This window comes from Xyrauchen texanus, chromosome 23 (assembly GCF_025860055.1).
Source record: "Xyrauchen texanus isolate HMW12.3.18 chromosome 23, RBS_HiC_50CHRs, whole genome shotgun sequence".
NCBI classification, from domain to species: Eukaryota; Metazoa; Chordata; class Actinopteri; order Cypriniformes; family Catostomidae; genus Xyrauchen; species Xyrauchen texanus.
The window spans coordinates 40919357-40941836 of record NC_068298.1 but is presented as its reverse complement, the minus strand read 5'-3'; the positions used below and the strand labels follow the sequence as shown (position 1 = coordinate 40941836).

At 44.4% G+C, this 22480-nt stretch overlaps 1 long non-coding RNA gene across 1 annotated transcript; it reads left to right on the top strand.

Annotated features, from left to right (window-relative positions):
• Nucleotides 1-16490: 16490 nt before the first annotated feature.
• Nucleotides 16491-18893, top strand: LOC127617334 (uncharacterized). The gene is made up of 3 exons (XR_007967306.1): nucleotides 16491-17356; nucleotides 18145-18219; nucleotides 18812-18893. It is a non-coding gene; the product is annotated as an uncharacterized LOC127617334 (long non-coding RNA).
• The last annotated feature ends 3587 nt before the right edge of the window (nucleotides 18894-22480 follow it).

Below are 22480 nucleotides of genomic sequence, written 5' to 3'. Positions count from 1 at the left end.
GCTGGGGAGGTAAGGTGGTGAATACATCACATGTGTTTTTAGGCGACACGTGGAAGTGGCGCGGTGGTAGATCCAGCCTCAGCGAGGGGGGAGTTGCTACACACGGCGACCGAAGGGCATCCGGAACTTACCCAAGGAAAACGCGGGTCCACTCGTAAGGGGACCGTATCGCGGAAAATACACACAGGAGGAGTCCGCGTAGGATTCCTCACCCTGTGGAGCACCTATTCCAGTACAGGGTAGATTTGAGTACCCGCAGTGGATTGGGTCGGCAAGTTCCTCCGCCGAACTGCGGACCCATGAGGGCTAGGGAGGAATCGACCAGGGATTCGAGTTGAGTGAAATCTCCTGGGAAAAAAGATGCACAGTTTTACCTCAAGCGAGGGAAAGGGCGTATATGCAAGCGATTCACCCGGTCAACCCATCAGTGTGTTACCGAGTTCTACTGGTTCGGACCTGAGAAAACACGGGATGAAACTGACTCAACCCTGAGATTATAGTATCTCGTAAAGGTGTTGGGTGTCGCCCAACCCGCTGCTCTACAAATGTCTGCCAGGGAGGTACCCCTGGCCAGTGCCCACGAGGACGCAACACTCCTTGTCGAGTGAGCTCGGACCCGCAAAGGGGGGGGGGGCACGGCCTGAGTGTGATAAGCCAGTGAAATGGCATCTACTACCCAGTGGGAAAGCCTCTGTTTGGAGACAGCGTTTCCTTTCTGCTGTCCCCCAAAGCATACAAAGAGCTGCTCAGAGTGTCTAAAGCTCTGCGTGCGGTCCAGATAGGTACGCAAAGCATGTACCGGACACAGCAACGACAGGGCTGGGTCTGCCTCCTCCCGGGGCAGCACTTGCAGGTTCACTACCTGGTCTCTGAAGGGCGTGGTAGGAACCTTGGGCACGTAGCCCGGTCGCGGTCTTAGGATCACATGAGTGTCTGCCGGATCGAACTCCAGGCAAGTGTTGCTGACAGAGAACGCTTGCAGGTCCCCGACCCTCTTGATGGAGGCAAGCGCGATCAGCAGGGCAGTCTTAAGAGAAAGGGCCTTGAGTACAACTGATTCTAGCGGCTCAAAGGGAGGTCTCTGGAGGCCCGCGAGGACTACTGAGAGGTCCCAGGAGGGGAACAGGCTTGGCCGGGAGGGATTTAACCTCCGGGCGCCTCTTAGGAACCTGATGATTAAGTAGTGCTTACCAAGGGACTTGCCATCTACTGCGTCGTGGTGGGCCGCGATAGCAGCAACATACACCTTCAAGGTGGACGGGGACAGCCTCCCCTCCAACCTCTCCTGCAGGAATAGGAGCACTGACCTAACTGCGCACCTCTGTGGGTCTTCAGCCCAGGAAGAACACCAATTTGCAAACAAGCGCCACTTCAGGGCGTAGAGCTGCCTGGTGGAAGGGGCTCTGGCTTGGTTGATCATGTCTACGACAGTAGGTGGTAGGCCAGCTAGATCTTCCGCGTCCCGTCCAGGGACCAGACGTGGAGTTTCCAGAGGTCTGGATGCAGATGCCAGAGCATGCCCTGCCCCTGAGAAAGAAGGTCCTTACCCTCGCCAGGGAGGGGCTGTAGCGAGGAGTACGAGGTCCGAGAAACAGGCCCGGTTGGGCCAGTATGGAGCCACTAGTGTGACTTGCTCCTCGTCCTCCCTGACCTTACACAGCACCTGTGCAAGAAGGCTCACTGGGGGAAATGCGTACTTGCGCAGCCCCGTGGGCCAGCTGTGTGCCAGCGCGTCTGCCCCGAGGGGAGCCTCTGTCCGGCCATACCAGAGCGGGCAGTGGGAGGTCTCTCGGGAGGCAAGCAAGTGTACCTGGGCCTTGCCGAATCGTTCCCAAATCAGCTGAACCGACTGGGGGTGAAGCCTCCACTCTCCACTGGGCAAGCGTTGTCGTGACAGCGCGTCCGCTACCACATTGAGTTTGCCGGGGATGTGAGTGGCACGTCGCTGCTGGCTCCAAAGGAGGAGACGACGGGCGAGTCGTGACATGTGGCGGGAGCGTACGCCGCCTTGGCGATTTATGTACGCTACCGCAGTGGTGCTGTCTGACCTGATTAGGACATGTTTGTCTCGATTCAATGGGAGAAACTGTTGCAGGGCAAAGAAAACAGTCAACAACTCTAGGCAATTGATATGCCAGTGCAGCGGGGCCCCTCTCCAAAGGCCCGCAGCTGCGTGCCCATTGCAACGGCGCCCCAACCCGATTTGGAGGCATCGGTAGTGACCAGAACGCGTCGGGACACCTGCTGCAGGAAAGCAGAGGTCTGTCCAGGGTTTGAGTGTTTGGCGGCATGCAGGGGTGATTATCACACGGTGCGTGCCGTGGCGCCATGCTCGTCTCGGGACTCGAGTCTGAAGCCAGTGCTGAAGCGGTCTCATATGCATCAACCCCAGCAGCGTGACTGCGGCGGAGGATGCTATATGCCCCAGGAGCCTCTGGAAGAGTTTTAGAGGGACCGTTGTGCCTGGCTTGAACTTTGCGAGGCATTTCAGCACCGACTGTGCACGCTCGTTGGTGAGACGTGCAGACATTGAGACTGAGTCTAACTCCATGCCGAGAAAGGAGATGCTCTGAACCGGAGTGAGCTTGCTCTTTTCTCGGTTGACCTGAAGCCCCAAGCGGCTGAGGTGTTTGAGCACCTGGTCTCTGTGAGCGCATAGTAACTCTCGGGAGTGGGCCAGTATGAGGCAGTCATCGAGGTAGTTGAGTATGCGGATGCCGGCTTCTCCGAGCAGGGCAAGGGCTGCCTCTGCGACTTACCGACGAATGGTCCGGTACAGCCAGCGTGATGGGTTGGCCAGTGAAAGCCACGCCTCCAAACTTCGTGCTGGGGGTACCAAGGGGATGAGTATTTTGGACGTACCCGGTGGGGGCTTCGCAGCGGGGCGAAGCAGGTAGTGTGGCGTCAGGAGGCAAGGGTGTGTCCCGAGGCTTTGGTGCTGAGAACAAACTCGAAGCACTTACCTTGCTCCGCGCCTGGCAGGGGGCGGGTTCTTGACTGGAGGAGGAGGTCTGGTTGTAGGCGTCCTCTAGACTCGTCAGAACCGGCCGGCCGGGGGACAGTCGTGGGGCTGAAGGCGGACTGTGGCCGCGTCCAGCATGCCGGGACTGTTGAGGCCTGGCGGACAAGTGCCGTGAGAACGGCATTTGCGGGCCAGGTGACCCAGAGACAAAAAGGAAATAGCTCTATTATTGAGAATGTGAGTACCGCAGCCCCCGTTAGGGGGAGCGGCAAATGAAATTAATTCAACAAAAGATTCTCCTCCCGGCCCCCCACCGGGGAACGGAGTGGTCTTACCAGCTCCGGAGCTAACGTCTCTGTCTCTGGGTCGGTCATCTCAGGAGCGCCTGGGAGCCTTCTGGGTCCTCGAGGGGGTCCGTGAGATGAGGGGGCATCCATCTTCCGCGGGGAGCTCAACGCCGGGGCTGAGAGCTGAGCCCATGTTTGTTGAGGCGGAGCACCGCTTTTCTTTCTTTCTTGAAAGCCGCAGGAGGATGGCCTCGGCGAGCAGACAGGGCATGGTCCCTGGCGGCAGGTGTTTGCGGCAGGGCAGGATGTGTAAGTAGCCTCCGTCTGTTTCTTCACCACTGAGCACTGCTGGGTGGAGTCGTCAGGTGGTGTCGCCGAATGGACGGAGCTGGGATATGGGAGAGTTTGAGAAAGCCTGCTTTGTCTACCTCCTCTACTGCGACCAGGTCCAGTCCATGCGTTTCCGGACCACGAGGGTGCCCATCGCCTGTTCGAGTGCAGTTCCTGCGGCACGTCAAGAACAGGACTACCCAAGTGCAAATTTTGGAGTGCCTTGGCCCTGTGGACTTGCAGGAGGGGGCCATGGCGTGCAGGGGGGAGTGGTCTGCGACCGCTCTACCGCCGAGGTTAGTGAGAGTGGAGGAGCGAGGAAGCTTGGCTTGCTCAGCTCGTCATGCACGTCCATCTATAATTAAGCCTTTGTGGTGCTTTCAAAAGATTGCTCTGTTTGGAGCGGAACTATCTGTCTGATCATTGGCAGATGGGGAGGGTGTTTAGGAAAGCTATTTGAAAACAGTCATAATTTTTACTATTTTATTTGGTGTCGCTAGTTTGGCTTATTTTCACATTCTGGGATTTTGTCTGTAAACCGAGTTGAAATAGGCTACAGAAGAACGGATCAGCCTTTACACAGTTTAATGCTATATTATCCCTTGGTGATAGTATAGCTGTTACCAGCCATATACACAACAAAGAGAAATAATATAAATGTGTCAAATGCTGCTTCTGGCCCCATCATGCTGAGTTACTGACAAGTGCCTTTTCCAATTAGAAATGTTTGTATCAGTTCAAATGTGTAAAGTGTCAAATGTCTTTCTCCTTTGTCATGACTGGAAGTACATTTCTTTAGCAGTGAGAGAGACTTGGGTTCAGTTATACATTTATACATTTGTTAGTTATACAGCTAAAACCAACAAATCAAAAACATTTTTCACTTTGGCCAAAGGGGCAGTGCTTTGAAATTTGTTAACTGAAGATAGGTCAACCAACTTTTACAAAAATACACATAGAGCAGGTTCAGAAGAGTGGTTGCTTTTTACTCTCACAACAGCAACACAGACCCCGGCAGCTGCCTACATTCTTCACAACAATGCAGTGCACAAAATACAGCAGACTTTGTCACAAATTAAAACATTAACACTGAGATAATATGCATGAAAACAAAATAAACAGTTGCAACATGTTGCCCTCCAAAAAGTACTGAATTAGGTGTGGGAAGAAACCTCATAGTCTTTAAGATACCCTGGGCGCAACCGCACCCACACAGGGTAGGGAAAAACCTGCAGTGATTGCTGCCCCAGCTCCTGGTTGATTGTCCTCCCACCCCTTGACATGGGCTCGGGTATTGGTTCAGTGACAGGCTGGGGTGGCAAACTGTCCTGGGTTATTGTGGGAAGGCCAACCAGTTGGAGTGGAAAAAAGAAATGACGTGCTGTACAAAAAAGTTGATGCAAAATCCAAAATGGTGTTTTATTGGAGAGTGCTAAAATATTTACAGTGCAGGAGAAACAAAAATAAATAAAAACTGTACAAAACGAAAAGAAAACAGCAATAATGTGTTAATTTTGGCTAAACCAAATGGCCCAACGTTCGCAACACTGCTTACTATACAAGTTCACAATCAAAAACTGCTATCCTTTAAGCCAGCAAGCTTATTTATAGGCTGAAGCCCCGCCTATAGGGCATACCAACCAGAGGTACAAAACTAAAACGTTTGTAACAATCAATTTAAATAATATAAACACCCAACACAACACTTAAACCTTCCAAACAGCTAAAACAACAACCATTAACAGAAAAAGAGTTTAACAACAAAGTATATGACAAACACAACTGTTTCCAAATCCCCCCTCCTCCGACATCACACCCAAAATGGTATCTTCCACAGGAAGTGATGTGGCTGTTGCTTTAAAAAACAGTTTAACCTGGATTATGGGTTTGGTTGTGCAGAGTGTGAACCGGGAAGTTTAACTGCAATAAGGTTTGTGGAAAATATGTGGGAAAATAAAGGTAATGATCATATAAATTATTGCGTGTTCTGGCATTCTGTTCATTTAGGAAAATAATGACAAACTTTAAGAAAAACTATAAAGATTTGCAAACTTTAACAAAACACAGCAGTGACAAACTTTGGACTAAACAAAGCAAAAGATCCATAACACGTTCCTGATGTGTACACAGATGTAAATATTGCCGGCAATGCACAGTATCCGTGAAATGGGTGTATGTTTGTAAGTCCAAGTTTATAGAGTCACCAGGTTAACCTGTGACATTTCTCCCCCCTTCCTCAGACACCTGAGGTGTCCTAGAGAGATAATCTGCTGTACAATTTTGAGATCCAGCTTTGTACAAAATTTCAAAGTCAAATGGCTGGATGGCAAAAAACCATCTCGTGATACGAGCATTGGTGTCTCTCATACGGCCCAACCAGGCCAATGCTCTGTGATCAGTCTCAAGTGTGAATTTGCGTCCCACCAGGTAGTATCGTAAAGCCTCCAATGCCCATTTAATTGCCAGACACTCCTTCTCTACTGTGGAATACCTGGATTCACGGGGAAGGAGCTTCCTGCTGATGTAGGCAATTGGTTGGAGCTGACCTTGACCTTCTTGAAGCAGTACAGCCCCAATACCATGCTCAGAAGCATCGGTCTGCACAGTGAAAGTCTTTTCAAAGTCGGGAGTCTGTAAAACAGGCTCTGTGCATAAGGAATCCTTTAGGTCCTGGAAAGCCCTCACACAGTCCTGAGTCCAGTTAACTTTATTTGGCTTGTCTTTTTTAGTTAAATCAGTTAGGGTAACAGCTCGTTCAGAGAAGTTTGGGATAAAACGCCTGTACCACCCCACAAGTCCAAGGAAAGAACGGACCTGTTTCTTGGTCACTGGTCGTTCTGCATTCTTGATGGCCTCCACTTTCCCCACCTGTGGACGTATTACTCCATGACCCAGCACATACCCTAGATATTGTGTCTCAGTCCTGGCTAGGGTACATTTGTCTGCACGGATGGTTAGACCAGCATTCTTAATTCTCAGTAGCACGTCCTTCAGATGACCCATATGCTCCTGCCAAGTTTGGCTATAGATGATTATGTCATCTAAGTATGCAGCAGCAAACTTCTCAGTTCCCGGAGGATCTGGTCCATCATCCTTTGGAAAGTAGCCGGAGCTCCGTGAAGCCCAAAGGGAAGGACACGGAACTGAAAATGTCCAAAGGGTGTTTTAAATGCGGTCACCTCCTTGCTCTCTGAACTTAATGGAACCTGCCAATATCCCTTGCAGAGGTCAAGTGTGGTGAGATACTTCGCTCTTCCAAGACTCTCCACTACCTCATCCACTCTTGGCATGGGATACAGGTCAAATTTGCTCACACTATTGAGCTTACGGAAATCCAGACAGAATCTAAGACTGCCATCCTTCTTAGACACTAGGACAATGGGATTGCTCCATTCACTGGTTGAAGGTTCAATAACACCAAGGCTCTGCATGGTCTCCAACTCCTTCTTCATAACTGGTAGAAGTCTTTCTGGGACCCGGTATATTGGCTGACGAATGGGTTTGGAATCTTTGAGAGTAATGTGATGGTGGATAACGTTTGTTCTGCCAGGTGTCTCCATAAAGAGTTGGGCTGGGATGCATTGTAAATGTTCCAGCTTTTGACCATCTTCCAGGTGCTCAAAGTTCAGCTGACTGTTCCCCTGACGACCAGGCAGGTATTGTTCCTCTATTTCCTCCTCTCCCTCCACGGATCTCATGAACAAAGCATTTGTGGTTCCCGGTACTTCCTCAGACGTAGATTCTGGTTGTGTAGAACCAGCATACCACTTCTTCAACATGTTAACATGAAAGATTTGCAAGGGCTGGGTCCTGGATAGGATCTCTATCTCATATGTCACAGGACCCACTTTCTGCTTTATTTGGTAGGGGCCCTGCCACTTAGCCAGCAGTTTATGCTCACTCGTTGGTAACAACAACAAGACCTTCTCACCTGGCTCAAATGTACGGGATCTGGCTGTTCGGTCGTACCATTCTTTTTGTCGTTTTTGAGACTGCAGGAGATTTTCTCGTGCAAGGGCTGTTGTCTTCTGCAGATGCTCCCTCATCTTCAGTATGTAAGAGAGAATGTTTTTCTTATCTGGTTTATCAGTGGCCTCCCAACTCTCCCTCAATACATCCAGAGGCCCTCTGACATGGTGAGCATACAGCAGTTCAAATGGCGAGAACCCTGTAGATGCATGAGGCACCTACCTATATGCAAACAGGAGGAATGGAAGCCACTTGTCCCAGTCCTTGCCAGTGTCAGAAACATATTTCTTCAGCATGGTTTTCAAGGTCTGGTTGAAACGTTCAACAAGACCATCAGTCTGAGGATGGTAAGGGGTGGTTCAGTACTCTCTTTATGCCCAGCAATTGATATACTTTTTGTAGGGTGTGGCTCATGAAGTTTGAACCCTGATCTGTAAGCACTTCCTGAGGTATGCCAACCTGAGAGAAAAATCGTAGGAGTACAGTGGCTATTTGCTTAGCTATGACCTCTCGTAATGGATATGCCTCAGGGTACCTGGTAGCGTAATCGCAAATAACCAAGATAAATCTGTTCCCTCTCTGACTCTTTTCCACAGGCCCAACTACGTCAACTCTTATTCGCTTAAAAGGAGTGTCAACTACAGGAAGTGGTATAAGGGGTGCGTAGGCAGGAGTACGGCCAGTAGTGAGCTGGCATTCTGGACAAGATTTACAGAACTCCTTAACCTCACTGTACATCTTTGGCCAGTAAAATCTTTTTGCAATTCGCATTAATGTCTTCATAAAAGCCAAGTGACCTGACCAGGGAATAGAATGCCCAAGTTCTAATACCTCCTTCCTGTATGCCTTAGGTACTACCAGCTGCAGTCCGTCTTCCTTACTCTGTCGGTACAAAATGCTATTTTGTACCACAAAAGTCTCACCGAGCAAAGACACAACACCCTCAGTCTCCTCAGCCTGGTTTAAACATTCAGTCAAGGTTGAGTCCTCACGCTGAAGTTGAGCTAGATTACCTGGGACAACCAAGTCTTCTTCAGTGAGTTCGGGTTCTTCTGCCCCTTCTTCAGCTTCCTCTGAAGTTTCCAACAACCCCTCAACCCACTCCCTGCGTTTCTGCAGCCTTTCCTGCTCTGTAGGCCGTGACTCACCTAAACTAGTCTCCGAGCTGAAGGGCATTTCTCGCAGTGTGTCTGATGTTATTTCTTGGGGCTGTGGAACCTGAGTAAGCTGCTTTGCTTGGGCTCTCGTGACAACACCACACCATACAGTCTCTTGCACCAATTCCGCTAGTACAGGGAAGTCAGTACCTAACAGTACAGGATAGGGCAGCTTGGTAGCAACACCCACATTCATCAGATATGACTGATTACAGACCTCAATATAAACCTCAGCAGTAGGTAACTCAGTGCTATCCCCATGCACACAACAAACTGTTACCGCATCTCCTTCACTCCAGGAATCTCTGGGTATATATTGGGCCTGTACCAGAGTATGGGAACAACCTGTGTCCACCAATGCTGGAAGGGGTTTACCATTTAACAGTACAGTGATGACTGGCTCCCGATCGGTCTGTGTTCTTAACTGTTCTGGCCGCGGCATATAACAAAGACCAGTTGTCTTAGACTTTTTGAGTGGGCAAAAGGGCCTAGTATGACCTGGCTCACCACAGTTATAACATACAACAATCTCTTCCTTAACTGTTGTCTGGGGCATTGTGGCTAATAGGGGTTTAGAATGAATGAGCTTAAAGATTTTAGGACCACTTTGAGAGTTTGAACCCACCCCAAACCCATCAGACTTACCCTTCGAAGAGTGGAGGATGCCAGCATATCCAGTGGTTCCAGGTCCCTTTCGTGCAGCAATGTAGGCCTCAACCAATGTTGCAGCTTCTGCAGTGGTGTCAGGATCTCTTTCCTTTACCCAAGTCCTCACCTCAGGGTATAACACTCGCAGGAACTGCTCCAACACAAGTGACTCCATAATGTCCCTCTTACTACTTTGCTCAAAGTGTACCCATTTGGAGAACAAGTCCTTCAGTCGGATATAGAGTTCCGTAGGGGTCTCATCGGCAGGGGTACTAAGGGACCGGAATCTTAACCGGTATGTCTCTGCACCGATTTCATATTTTTTTTAGAATTGCAGCTTTCACTTGGTCATAGTCTCTGGTTTGTGAGGGATTCATAGCCACAAAAGCACTTCGGGCCTTGCCAGTTAGCAAGGGAATAAGACGAATGGCCCAGTCGCCCCTTGACCACTGATACACCTCTGCAAGTCTTTCAAAAGTTGTAAGGTAGTGTTCAATATCATCACTGTCCTCCAGCTTGGCTATTCGAGGTTCATGGTCTATCACCCGCTTTGCAGCTCCTTCCAAAGCTCAATGTCTTGTCCGCTCCATGTCTAGCTGCATTTGGGTGACCTGGTGGCTGAGGACCTTGTAATTTTGTTCGCAGCGAGAAGTCTCTCTCTCCTGCCTTTCATCCCGGTCCTTTTGATACTGCATGAATGACTGAAACATTTGTGCCAGCGCTGTGATGGCAGCATCTCCCCCAGTGGCTGGGATTTCCACAGGCAGCAATCTCTCCTTGGCAACACCTCCAACAGCAACTTGGTCCATTACTGCATCTGTGCCCTCTTCAGGCTGACCCCTCGTTTTGGGTGGCATGTCAGCAGGGCATTACCTTATGCAGGCACGTCACTCACTGGTGGGAGGATCCCACTTCTGACACCATATGTGGGAAGGCCAACCAGTTGGAGTGGAAAAAAAGGTAATGACGTGCTGTACAAAAAAGTTGATGCAAAATCCAAAATGGTGTTTTATTGGGAGAGTGCTAAAATATTTACAGTGCAGGAGAAACAAAAATAAATAAAAACTGTACAGAACAAAAAAGAAAACAGCAACAATGTGCTAATTTTGGCTAAACCAAATGGCCCAACGTTCGCAACACTGCTTACTATACAAGTTCACAATCAAAAACTGCTATCCTTTAAGCCAGCAAGCTTATTTATAGGTTGAAGCCCCGCCTATAGGGCATACCAACCAGAGGTACAAAACTAAAACGTTTGTAACAAACAATTTAAATAATATAAACACCCAACACAACACTTAAACCTTCCAAACAGCTAAAACAACAACCATTAACAGAAAAAGAGTTTAACAACAAAGTATATGACAAACACAACTGTTTCCAAATCCCCCCTCCTCTGACATCACACCCAAAATGGTATCTTCCACAGGAAGTGATGTGGCTGTTGCTTTAAAAAACAGTTGGATTACCTGGATTATAGGTTTGGTTGTGCAGTGTGTGAACCGGGAAGTTTAACTGCAATAAGGTTTGTGGAAAATATGTGGGAAAATAAAGGTAATGATCATATAAATTATTGCGTGTTCTGGCATTCTGTTCACTTAGGAAAATAATGACAAACTTTAAGAAAAACTATAAAGATTTGCAAACTTTAACAAAACACAGCAGTGACAAACTTTGGACTAAACAAAGCAAAAGATCCATAACACGTTCCTGATGTGTACACAGATGTAAATATTGCCGGCAATGCACAGTATCCGTGAAATGGGTGTATGTAGTCCAAGTTTATAGAGTCACCAGGTTAACCTGTGACAGTTATGGCAGGATCAGTGTCCTGCAATAGTTCTGCTGGAGATGACACCTTACGGAGACAACTAGCATGCCAACGTGAACCCAGCTGCCGAATGACATGAAGGGAAGAGGACCAAAAGGAACTGAGCTTGTTACCTCGATGTGAGTGGTGAGTACGGACCCTGTCTGAGATTTTGATGGTAGTGTTTTTGTCACCATGTTGCTCGTTGACCTGTTGGTGTCAATGCAGTGATTAAGGAATCAGGGAAGCACAACGGTGTGTGTGTGTGTGTGTGTGTGTGTGTGTGTGTGTGTGTGTGTGTGTGTGTGTGTGTGTGTGTGTGTGTGTGTGTGTGTGTGTGTGTGTGTGTGTGTGTGTGTGTGTGTGTGTGAGAGCGTGTATTTATCACTTTGTGGGGACCAAATGTCCCCATAAGGATAGTAAAACCCGAAATCTTTGACCTTGTGGGGACATTTTGTCGGTCCCCATGAGGAAAACAGCTTATAAATCATACTAAATTATGTTTTTTGAAAATGTAAAAATGCAGAATGTTTTCTGTGAGGGTTAGGTTTAGGGGTAGGGTTAGGTTTAGGGGATAGAATATAAAGTCTGTACAGTATAAAAACCATTATGTCTATGGAAAGTCCCCATAAAACATGGAATCACAACATGTTGTGTGTGTGTCAATGTACCATGAGAAATGTCTTAATAAAATAACAAAAAGGCATGGCAGAGGTAAATTTTATGTATGTGAATGTTGCTTTGTTTTCTGTGAGCAAACAAATACAAACACAAAGGAGCTGAAATCAACTTAACCATCTTTATTCGACACTCCTTTTCTAAGTTTTACCATCCACCTAAAACAATACAATTTTGTGCAAGCATCACATCAGGTTTTCTGGATGACTCTTCCTCTAGAAACCATCATTAAGTACAGAATATATCAAACAATTATTCAATTCTTAAGTCTTCACTTTTCTCTGTCTTTTCTTAAACAATATGGTAACTTTCCCTGCTGAAAAATCCAGCTAAAACCAGTCTAAGCTGGTTGGCTGGTCTTAGCTGGTTTAAGATGGAAGTAGCTGGTTTTAGTTGGTCTCCCAGCCTGGCTTAGCTGGTTTTAGCTGGTCTCCCAGCCTGGACAAGTTGGTGGTCAGCTGGTCTCCCAGCCTGGTTTAGCTGGTTTTAGCTGGTCTCCCAGCCTGGCTTAGCTGGTCAAGCTGGTCTCCCAGCCTGGCTTAGCTGGTTTTAGCTGGTCTCCCAGCCTGGCTTAGCTGGTCAAGCTGGTCTCCCAGCTAACTAAGACCAGCTAAGAGCAACACTGACCAGCTAAGACCAGCCTGACCAGCTAAAACCAGCTAAGACCAGCCTGGCCAGCTGAGACCAGCCTGACCAACTAAGACCAGCTAAGACCAGCTAAGCCAGCTAACACACGACGTACCAGTTACATAATCTTTCTGTACTTTTTGGTAATTTCATGACTTACTAACTGGTAACGTAACTACAACGTCGCAGGCCCATAATATATTCGTAATTTTGTGTGCAATTGTATGACTTAGTGGCAATGAGACTGCAATGTCCCAGGCCCGTAATTTTACCACCTTTCACGTAATAACTCAAGACAAATTGCATTTGTTTGTTTGTTTTTGTTGCTGTAGCAGTTGCATAACACCAAGTGTACATCTGGAAGACAGTTACATTTTACAAAAAGGGGTCATATGAAATAAAATGTTAATAGTAATGTATTTCACGCATTCTTTGTTTTGTATCCGTTTGCTTTACAGTCTCAGACGATTCATTATTTGGACATTACATTTTTAAATCCTCTGCAACAGAATACAAACCACAATTTGGGATCCTGACATGTCAAATTCCTATGCTATGTGGAGGTCCTCTGGATAAAGACAACATACACATATATATTAAACTTTATGAAGGCACTTTATTTAGACCAGGATACACAATTTCTGTATCAAACAGGCTTCCTAAAGGTTGCAATATATTTATCACTTGATATGATCCACATATTAATTTGCCACAGGTGCATAATGCTTTGTAGTAACTTGTAAAAAAATGGCCAACATAACCCCCTATTGTCTGACCTAAATTTAGGTAATGTATAGGATCTTCACACGTAAGAGTGCCCACTGATATTTTTTCCATTCCGCCACACATTAACTTTGTGTGGGGGAACAAAGTTGACTTTGACATTAACTGTCAGGGATACAGTAGGACATTTAATGATAACAAGGTAGTAAGTATACTGTATGATATGACATTTTGAAAAGGAACCACGATGCACAAAATTACTATGTACACTTACATTTTTGACATTAATTCATTAAGGGATACACTTTAATGATTGCAGGATCCGTACCTTAATGCGCACACGCAGCACAGTCTGCGCATGCGCATTGTCTTGTGATGTTAGAGACATAATTAGATTTAAAAAATAAAATGCTTATAGAATCCAAAAAAAAAAAAAAGTAATGTAATGCAAAGGAAAACAAAATATCAAAATTTCCGTTCATTTAAAAAAGCAGCTTGATTACGTCGTTTAACTTTTTTTTTTTTTTTTTAAATAACCGTTGCCTGAGGCGCGAAGTCCGACCGTGACCACACGCTGGAAGACACAAGGCGATTATGTTCGCGTTCATTAAATGGGTGGAGGATGAAAAATTCCCAATTCTGCCCACTGAACATATTAGAACATTTTATGAGGATGAATACACAGCGGGAATGGGCGAAAATTACGTTTACTTGGTGGAGTTGCGCCAAGGTGTCAAAGAGCTGAAAGGGGGGTGGGTGGCCGGCCTATGAGGCCTCCATCATCAAGATAGCAGGTGCCAATTTTTAATATGCTATTTCCAATATAATACTCTTATATTATCATCTATTATTCTGTATACCGCTTGTAGATTTATAACCAAACGTCAGTAAACTATTCAGTTTGTTATTTTATTTTTTTAGATAACATCAGTTAATAGGTAGTAGGCCTATGTAGCGTTATTCTACCTCCTCAGAAAGGGAAAGAACTTTACAAATGAATCTTAAGGAAATTGAAGAACAGCTACCCAAGTCAGACACTGAAGAGAAAGAGTAAACCTTCAATGAATCTCATAGAGGCCGCAGAGATGAGAGAGGAACCAGCTAAGAAAAAGGTTAGTGTTGGTCAGAACGTGTGTGTGTGTGTGTGTGTGTGTGTGTGTGTGTGTGTGTGTGTGTGTGTGTGTGTGTGTACATATATATATATATATTTACATAATTATAATTACATATAATTGTACTTGTTTACAGTCAATGATGTATGTTTAAGGTACACCTCACAGACCTACCAAATGATCTAAAGGTATGGAATGAAAGAAAAATTCTACAGCGTGTGATAAATCAGCTGAGAGAAGAGAACACGAATCTAAATAAAGAGAATGAGAGGCTGAAAAATGAAATGCTTGAACGTAAGTACTGTACTAATACAATTGTGTGTATATATATATGTGTGTGTGTGTGTGTGTGTGTGTGTGTGTGTGTGTGTGTGTGTGTGTGTGTGCTTACACTAACCACAGTTTGGTCTTTCAACTGTTTTATTTATTTTTTTATTTTCTTCAAAATATATTCACATTTAATTTTACTTTCACAGAAATCCCATCTCTCCTTCTGTCTACAGACCACTTAGGGAGGTTAGAATTGTTTACATAATATAAAGCACAGACTAATGACAATGTTCCACATTTCCTTGCCTTTTTAAACTTAAGACCTTTAGAGTTTTTGGGTTACTCAGTAGTAATATTTCTGCCTATTTATTTCATCCCATGAAATCAAATGCAGATGTCCCTGAAATAAGATTTAAATCTACTAAAAATTAAAAATGACAAAATCACATGTACATAAGTATTCACAGCCTTTGCTCAATACTTTGTTGAAGCACCTTTGGCACCAATTACAGCCTCAAGTCTTTTTGAGTATGATGCTACAAGCTTGGCACACCTATTTTTGGGCAGTTTCTCCCATTTTTCTTTGCAGGACCTCTCAAGCTCCATCAGGTTGGATGGGGAGCGGCGGTACACAGCCATTTTCAGATCTCTCCAGAGATGTTCAATCGGGATCAAGTCTGGGCTCTGGCTGGGCCACTCAAGGACATTCACAGAGTTGTCCTGTAGCCACGCCTTTGTTATATTGGCTGTGTGATTAGGGCCGTTGTCCTGTTGGAAGATTAACCTTCGCCCCAGAGCACTCTGCATCAAGGATGTATCTGTACATTGCGGCATTCACCAGTTCCTGTCACTGAAAAACATCCCCACAGCATGATGCTGCCACCACCATGCTTCACTGTAGGGATGGTATAGGCCAGGTGATGAGCGGTGCCTGGTTTCCTCCAGACATGACCCTTGACATTCAGGCCAAAGTGTTCAATCTTTGTTTCTTCAGACCAGAGAATTTTGTTTGTCATGGTCTGAGAGTCTTTCAGGTGCCTTTTGGCAAACTCCAGGTGGGCTGTCATGTGCCTTTTTCAGAGGATTGGCTTCTGTCTGGCCACTCTACCATACAGGCCTGATTAGTGGAGTGCTGCAGAGATGGTTGTTCTTCTGGAAGGTTCTCCTCTCTCAACAGAGAAACGCTGGAGCTCTGTCAGAGTGACCATCGGGTTCTTGGTCACCTCCCTGACTAAGGCCCTTCTCCCCTGAATGCTCAGTTTGGCGGGGCAGCCATCTCTAGGAAGAGTCCTGGTGGTTCCAAACTTCTTCCATTTACAGATGATGGAGGCCACTGTGCTCATTGGGACCTTCAATGCTGCAGAAATGTTTCTGTACCCTTCCCCACAGCTGTGCCTCGATACAATCCTGTCTCGGATGTCTACAGACAATTCCTTGCACTTCATGGCTTGGTTTGTGCTCTGACATGCACTGTTAACTGTGGGACCTTATATAGAGAGGTGTGTGTCTTTCCAAATCATGTCCAATCAACTGATATTTACCACAGGTGTACTCCAATCAAGTTGTAGAAACATCTCAAGAATGATCAGTGGAAACCGGATGCACCTGAGCTTTTGAGTGTCATGGCAAAGGCTGTGAATACTTACGTACATGTGATTTTTTTTTTTTTTACATTTGCAAAGATTTCAAACAACCTTCTTTCATGTTGTCATTATGGGGTATTGTTTGCAGATTTGTTAGGAAAATAATGAATTTAATCCATTTTGTAATAAGGTTGTAACATAACATAAAATGTGGAAAAATGAAGCGCTGTGAATACTTTCCGGATGCACTGTAGACATACAGTCCTCATGCACAGAGCACTAGGTTGAACCAGGAAGTTATTTAATTAATCATGATCATTAAGTTGTTTGCTGATGTCAAGATTTATAGTAGAGGTATATTTGTTTTGGTCTGTTCTCACCCAAAATCATGAAAACATTTGCTTCAGAACACATTTATTAAACTACTGGAGTCTTATGGTTACAATTAAGCTTTTTCTGTCTTTTTCAGAACTCCTATTCACTTGCATTTTATGGGTGTATTCACATCATACGTCCATCAAAATATAAGTCACATGACTTAAAAGCAGTAATGTTTAGATAATTGGGCAAAGTTCTGATATTCTGATACATCTACAAAGATTTTATGATGCTCAGTGTTATGTGTATTGTTTTTAATCTATCAATATTCTGCTTCACAGGTGCCAAAGGCTCCATCCAAGTCTTCTCTGTCTGGTTCTGCCAAAGTAAGTATTTTTTTTTCACCTTGCAAAAATACATTGTGCAGTTACATCAGTGTCATTGCTTTGTTAATTCTTAATAAAGTGTGTAAATGTTTGTAGGTAAGCTCTTCTGTCTGTAAACTGTCCGTCTGTAATAACATTTAATTTTATTATTTTTTTGTCATTTTTACTTTTATTAGTGTTGCAGTGATGCTAATTATGTAAGTACTTTTTGCTGAGGATTTAGGTCTGTACATACAGATTTGTTATGCATTTCTGTGATGGATGAAATGGTTGAATAAAAACTTAAGTTGAGTTTTAAATAATTTATTTGAAAATAATCTATATTGTAAATCTCTTTTTATGTGATCACAACCACAGGTGGAGTTAGCACATGGCACAGGTATAACCATTCTAAAGCATCGATGGACTTCTGCCGTGCAGACCCAAACAGCCACTTCAATGGTACATGTAATGGCCTCCTTCCCACTGGAGATTCTGATCCACAGCAATTTGAAAGGTAAACAGTTTCGAAGGCCAGGTCATAGTTTAAAAGTTGCTAAATCTAGCAAAATAATTGTGAAGTTTGCATCAATGCTTAAGCCTGCTCTACGCAGCTGCTTGTTGCCGAAGGTTCGCACACAAATTATGTCATTGCAGCGTTGCTGGGTAAAAACTACAGAGTAGTTTAAAAAAAAGGCTAATTCTACCTCAGTGAATGCTAGACCCTGAATCCAACCCTAGAGAAGTCCCTGGACGGGTGCTACACCAGGATGCTGCGTGCAGTGTTTAATATCAGTAAGAGTGTGCATGTAACCAACAAAATCCTGTATGAGGGAGCATCAAGAGTGAGCAATAAGATTGCTGTGAGGAGAATGAGACTTGCAGGACATTGCCGAAGGCATCGCGAGCTGCCAGCCAGCAAGCTGGTGCTATGGGAACCAACACATGGCCATCGGTCAAGAGGACGTCCCACGCTAACATACGTGGACATACTCAAGAGGGATACAGGTGCCCAGAGCACCAACGAACTGGCCGGATGCATGGAGAATCGGGATGCCTGGAGGCAACGATGGAAGGCTCGTCTGAGGACGACTTAGAGAGACCTCTCCTTCATTATTTTCTTTACTGTCCAAAACATACCTATAAAAATATCTTTCAAATCCAGCATACCTATAGTTATTTTTCTTTAGTTCCACTGTTAAGGTGTACAAAAATATTTGGAAATTTAAAACTAGTTTGAAGACAATGGTGCATGCCCTCTGTACCCTATTCAAATGTTCATGTATCGTGTATTGTCTTTTGTAGGAGGAATGAGTAAAACTGACTGTGGTGCAGAGAGAAGGAATGCCCTTGACAAGGACACCATGGCAGCAATATATGGTAAGTCAATAGTTGCTGTGCGTCATACTGTTTGAGTAGGTACTACATTTGTATTTGAATTTACTATATTAATTACATTTTGACTTTTTTTGTTTTTTTTTGTTTTTATTGTTTTAAATACTATGAATTCGGACATACTACCATGTTGGCATACTTTTTCCGAATACTGTATAGTAGATAAGTATTTGATTTTGGATACAGAGTTGGTGAAAGGAAAATTTACTAGAAAAATTCAGTTAAAGGATTAATTCAACCAAAAAATTAAAACAATTTCATAATTTACCCTCATGTTGTTCCAAACCTGTAAGACTTTAGTTCATCTTCAAAAACACAAATGAAGATTTTTTTTTTTTTTGTTGTTGTTTTATGAATTAACTTTTTGAAGCGTTAAATTGGTAGTTAAATTGGTGTGGACTGTCAATGGAGGGACAGAAATCTCTCAAATTTCATTAAAATATCTTAATTTGTGTTTCGAAGATGAACAAAATTGTATGGGTTTGGAATAATACGAGGACGAGTAATTAATGACAGAATTTTCATTTTTGGGTGAACCATCCCTTTAAAATATAGCTGTGATTTTTGTCTCTTACAGTGGCAGTGAAGAAGTTTCCCAATGTGTCCAGAGGAGCTTTGGGGTTTGCAGTGAATTCTAAGATGGGGGAACTGAGATGGCTTGAAAAAAAGTTAATTTTTAGAAATTTAAAGTATGTTCGTTGTTTGATTTTTATTCAAATATGTTACATACATTTTCACATTTTAGACATCATATAAAGATTTTCTTCAAATCTTACATGTGTGTATTTTCTTGTATTGAAATATATGGAGGGCAAAATATATTTTTAAATGCTTTTAAAGTATATTTAAAATATATTTTCAAAAATGCCCAAAAAATTTATTTGTAGAAAATGTATTAAGACAAATATTTTAGCAAATATATTTTTTGTATATTTTGAAAAAGACTCTACAATAGTTTTGGGCAAATGAGGACAGAAATTAGATTGGTACTGCAAGTCCTCCCATATAATATTAATTAAGATTAAAATTACCAACTGGTTACCAACACACAACTATTGATTCACGACATTGCCACAACGTTGCTACGACAAACAGGCATAGTCACAAAGTTACGTCGTGGCGACGAATCCAGGAATTTCACTTTTCCGGTTGTCACGACGTAACCACTTACGTTGCCACGACGAAAGATTCGTAATGTGATTACGTTGCCGTTACGTAACGGTCACGTAATTTGGCTAGCTGGGAAAGCCAACACTGACCAGCTAAAACCAGCCTGACCAGCTAAGACCAGCTAAAACCAACACTGACCAGCTAAGACCAGCCTGACCAGCTAAAACCAACACTGACCAGCTAAGACCAGCCTGACCAGCTAAAAAAAAGTGTTCAAAACCCCTCTAAAACCAGCCTGATAAACCAGCTATGACCAGGCTGGGAGACCAGCCAAAACCAGCCTGACCATCTTAGGCTGGTTTAAGCTGGATTTTTCAACAGGGTTCCGTGTTGAATGGAATGCATCAAGAGGCAGACTGCTAACATTAGCTAGCTAGCTTTGCTAGCATCACTTACACTTAGCTTATCTTTCTTTATGCTTCCTTTCTAAGTGCCGATAAAAGTTTGACGTGGTCCCAGCTGTCTCAGTAAACATTGCATTGCAGACTTTACATACTGCTGTGTGTTTTCTTTTGGATGCTTTTTTGCAGATGAACACTTTGTGATTTAGGTCAGTGTTTCCTAACGGCGCACTTTTTACGAATAAAAATCCCATGGCACACCAATATCCCACATAACCATCATAAAATTTTCCCTTTTCAAGAACTTGTCCATGTTTTCTGTCTGTCTTAGTAGCGTGCACTCATAATGTTTCAAATTCGGCTATGCAAAAAAGGCAAGAAGAAATAAATAGAAGTTCATTTTTGAAATAAATATTTATTTTTGCTCTGAAAAGATTAACTTATATACATACCTTTTGGATACATCATTTTTTATATGAGTTTTATAACAGTAATGTGTTATACTATATTAATTAAGATGCAAATTCGCTCTCTGACAGTTGGTGGCACATAAGCAGCAAAAATATAATTGTTACCCTGGTAACGACTGTACACAATGCAGCCCTGCGCTTATAAACAATACTTTATTAGGCATTATACGGAGGTGTGTAGGATCACGACCTGGCCCCGCCCTCCTCCCTGCCACATTCCTCCTTTGTTCTCTCAGGCTGGGGAGCCCCCAACATGACGTACACCCCCCCCCCCCTCTTTCGCTGGGGGAGGGCGTGCCCTAAGCCCCGTCTGCCGGCAGGTCATCCCCGTCTACCTGGACGAGGGAGGGGACAAGGGGAGGGAAACAGAAATAATTAAACTGGGGGGGTACTTCCTGTAACAGTGTAGTACCCCCCAAAAAACACTGTAAAATTTAAAAGAGGGAAAAGGCCAATGCAGAGCGGCAGTGAGAGAGAGAGAGAGATGAGAAAAAAAAACTCTTACTCGCTGGTTCTCCGATACACCGTCGCATGGTCCTCGAGCACTCCTCCACCCTCTCAGGCAGATGACAGCCGCTTCTCCCCGGGCGGACCGGAGTCAGACTCATGAACCCCGGCATTCAGAACGCCCCTCCGCGTTCTCGGCGACTCGTGGGGACACTCCTCCGCCCCTGGCAGCGGCCCTAAAACTTCCCTCCTCCCCTCGTGGACGGCGGTCTTGCTCTGACCCCTCCGCGTTTCTGGGGATAGCAGGGCTCTCCTCCGCCCCTGGCAGCGGCTCCATCGCTCCAGGCGGTCGGGGAGTCCAGTCCCCACTCGCCTTGCGGACGGCAGCCATTCACCGCATCCGGGCGGTCGTCTACTCCCTCCCCCGGTGGATGGCAGCGGCGCTCCCCTGGGTGGAAGGCAGTGTCGAGGACTCTGCGACGGGCATCCCTCCTCTTTCCCGGGCTTCGGCACCAGTGTAAAGTGATCCATGGAAAGGAGGAGGTGAGAACCGGCTTGACGATATAAATAATGTTTTCATGATAAACTTAAAAGAAGACACAAACACACACATGACGGACATGTCCGTAAACCATCTCTCTCTCCCGCACGATCCTCTGCAGTCGACCTGTATCCCTCAGAGGCTTGATTAGCCTCATACGGGACCGGGTGTGTAGGATCACGACCTGGCCCCGACCTCCTCCCTGCCACAGTATTGCATTCAAGGGCTTCAGTTAAAATTTTCAGAAGTCATAATCACAATGTCTTATAGACATATAAAGAGTCTTATACTACTTGTCATGTTTTAAATAAAGTGTTGTGACTGCAAATCTGCATGTTATGGTTATGGTATATTGTTGAATGTTGAGAAGGTTTAGAAAAGGCACACACACATTTAGAGGCAATGTCGTGTCATTTCAGACTTGTCGTGTCACAAAACATGATATTAATCATGAATCATTTTAATTTACTAACAACCCTCAAACATTTGAACAGTAATTTTATATATTAATCTTTCTGAATACTGAAATGATAATGAAATGATTTACTTACCTTTCATTGTGGTTTTTGAAATATCAGACGAAATTTGAGGTTGTGGTGGTTGTATTGGATATTTTTGCATTGCATATTGTGCAGATGCAGATCAGTGGTGCAGGCATGCTTACATTTTTGCATAATGAATGAATTGATGTTGCAATATTTTTTTAAACATGATTCATTACTCTTTATAATAAGTTATTGAAAATAATAATAAAAAACATTCAAGTCATTGTCGAGTAATGCAGTTCAAGTCAAGTCTCGAGTCTCTGGTTCTCAAGTCAAAGTCACGTCAAGTCATTTTCTTCATTTAGTCAAGCAAGTCACATGTCCATAAATTTGCCACTTAAGTCAGACTTCAGTCAAGTCATGTAACCAGAGTCCCCCACCTCTGCATCTAATACATGACAACTACTTGCTTCTGTCACACACAACAGCTTCCTATCATGTTTACACGCTCTACTGACTGGTTAAGTTTAGATAAGGGGCTTGGGTAAAGTCATCATATTAATAAGTATGTCCTCAATGCCTCGTGCGTGGAACTCATGCTTACTTCTGCATTAGACATCCGGGAATTTTCTTGTGATGAAGGTGAACGAGTTTATGCAAACAACTTTGTGCTAGACCAAAATAGCAACTTGTAAATTATGTACAACTTTTCATGAGATTGGGTTGTGAAAAAAAAAATCAAACATTTGTAGATTTGTAAGATTTTTAATTTATTTACTCTATTTTCCGGAA